Below are 2,624 nucleotides of genomic sequence, written 5' to 3'. Positions count from 1 at the left end.
GGTGTGTGCAATGATTCAAGGGTGAAAATGAAGTAATGATGCAAAGCATGGGGGGTAAAATGGAGTGGTGTTGCAGCAATGAGTGCAATAAGTGGTGTTGAAATGATTCAAAGGTGAAAGTGAAGTGATGATGCAAAGCATGGGGGGTAAAATGGAGTGGTGTTGCAGCTAGTGACACACCCTGATCCGGAGGATCCAGGTGTGCTGGCCGTCACGTGGGCGTGACGTAACCATAAGCACGACACGGAAGCGTAATAACAACATAAATCAACAGAATTTCAAACCAAATTCAACATAACCACATACGGACATAACCGGACTAGTTTACAAGTAAACGCATAAGTTCAGAGCATAGGTTATCTGCAGTCAAGTAAGACTAAAATAAGAATACATCACCCTCAGGTGAGTCCTACATGTCCCAAATCTGTCAGAAAGCCGGAAAGGACCTCGTGAGCCAACCACCGCTAAACTAGAACCTGGAGGGGCGCAAAACAAAATGAGTGGGTCAGTAAAACAAATTAGTTTTCCAAAACATTTCATTAAAACAATTATATCCCCTCGCCGTAAAAACCTGTATACTTTCCCAGAAATATATATAACCATATAAAATCTCAAAACTTAAATCTCAAATCTTTAACATTTTCAAGAAACATGCCATGCCATAAATCAAAATATAAATCAGGTGAAATAAGGAATCAATCGGAGACCCTGCAGTTGGTCCTATACGATTAATTCAATAGCTCAATATCTCACTAAGCCGGAGTCACCACAGTGACCTATACGGCCCTACTCTGCACATCACTCGGAACTACGTAAGGTAGTCTATACGATGAAAGGTGTAAAAATACGCTCTAGTGCTTCTCTCATCATATCATCAGCGCGCATAACTAAGATCACCCACTAGTCGGAATCACGCCTAGTGATCTGTACGACTAGCATGTCGGAACCCTCACATGGTCTGTACGACATCCACCTACTTGGATCCAAGGCGAGCGTGCGGTGTGGTGAATAATATAAGCACTAACACCTAGGGTGCAGATTATGAGCTCAACACATCTCAACAACAACAATTCAATGAATAAATGAACTCACCTGACTTACCTGTGCCTCCACAGCACCATGCAATATGTATGCATCATATATCAATCATATAACTCATGTGAAATTCACCTTTTCCAAATAATTCTATGCATGGCATTTTAAAAACGTTTTCTCATATAAATGCATTTTCTGGGAAAACAATAGCATATAGGTAATACGAAAACAAAACTGCCCACTCACTGATAAGTCGACGGGTCGTAACCCCCGTGGCGTCCCTGGATGCGGTCGTCCTCGGGATACGTCTCACCTATATGCGAAACAACTATAAAAACATTAATTTTAAGCATATCACCAATAATTCGAAATAACTTCTCATACGATGCTCAATTTTGGTATATGAATATACCACATCGACCTACTCGACGTCACGAGCGTCGAGAAATTTTTAGAAAAATTTTTGGAAGCCCCACGCGCCCCCACGCGCCACACGTGGCACGGGTCCACGCGCTGGCCACGCGCAGCACGTGCAGCGCACGTGTCATCTTCTTCGCAGGTCTCGCCGGACTGGTTTTCTGGCGGCCGGACTCCGGCCGAACTCCGGCCGAATTTCAAACTCACTGTTCTCCTTCGTTTTTCACCCATTTTCTTCGTATTTTATACCAAATTGAAGCCCTAAGAGTGTACTATCACGTTGGACTAGTTTTAGGGCCTAAAAACTACGAAATCTCACCTTGCAAAAACCAAGGATTCGGCCAAACTTGAAACCTACGATCCCGACGTCCAAAACTCTCCAACGAACGTCCCCGAGCTTCCTTAGGACCTCCTAAAGCTCACCACAAGCTTGAAATCTCCTGAAACACAACATTTTACGTTCGCATGAACAGTACCTCAAAAATGGAGGTTCGGGATTCACATGAAATCGAAGGTTTCACTTCCTAAAACTAGCACCAATGAACTCAGGACGTCAAAACGATGAAGATACATACCTTATTTGCCCCGATCCGCCAAGTTTTGAAGGGTTTTGGTGGTGGTCCGTACGATATGGGTGTGTTTGGGTGTGAGGTCGGGAGAGAGAGAGACTGAGAGAGTGATCGAGAGGGAGGAGAGAAAGGGACTGATCTTGTGTGGTCAAACCAATCCACACCATCCAAAATCTCTCTTAAGTCCCTAACCACAAAAATATAAAATCAACTTCCAAAATATTTCTAACTTAAACAACTTCTTAAAAGTTTAGGGACCAAACATTTTCAAAACGTAATACACCCATACCTTGATACCTGACAAGGGCATTTTTGTCCTTTCACATTCCCGCCAAAAGTACCTCCGGGACGGGCTGTGACAGCTAGGGAACATGAATGATTATGCACATGGTAGAGAAAGGAAAGGGAGGTGGAATGGTGCAGAAATGAGTCAAGGGTGAAGCAAGAGTCATGATGCATGGCATGGGAATCCAAAGGGAGTGCAATGGTGCATGAATGAATGCATAAAGGTGAAAGGGAGTGTGAAATTTGGCAGAAATTGTAGGACAGATTTAGGAATGTGTTTTGAGGCACAAAATAGGTAAGGATCCTCTCCCTTAGCAC

General features: G+C 43.5%; 1 long non-coding RNA gene across 1 annotated transcript; it reads right to left on the bottom strand.

Annotated features, from left to right (window-relative positions):
• Window positions 1-380: 380 nt before the first annotated feature.
• On the bottom strand, window positions 381-2,310 carry LOC126613832 (uncharacterized). The gene is made up of 4 exons (XR_007620200.1): window positions 2,028-2,310; window positions 1,772-1,892; window positions 1,282-1,363; window positions 381-476 (listed from the first exon to the last, which is right to left on the bottom strand). It is a non-coding gene; the product is annotated as an uncharacterized LOC126613832 (long non-coding RNA).
• Window positions 2,311-2,624: the final 314 nt, after the last annotated feature.

Source organism: Malus sylvestris, chromosome 2, assembly GCF_916048215.2.
Source record: "Malus sylvestris chromosome 2, drMalSylv7.2, whole genome shotgun sequence".
In the NCBI taxonomy this organism is placed as follows: Eukaryota; Viridiplantae; Streptophyta; class Magnoliopsida; order Rosales; family Rosaceae; genus Malus; species Malus sylvestris.
Note: the sequence above shows the minus strand (reverse complement) of the source record. Positions and strands in the feature narration are given on the sequence as shown.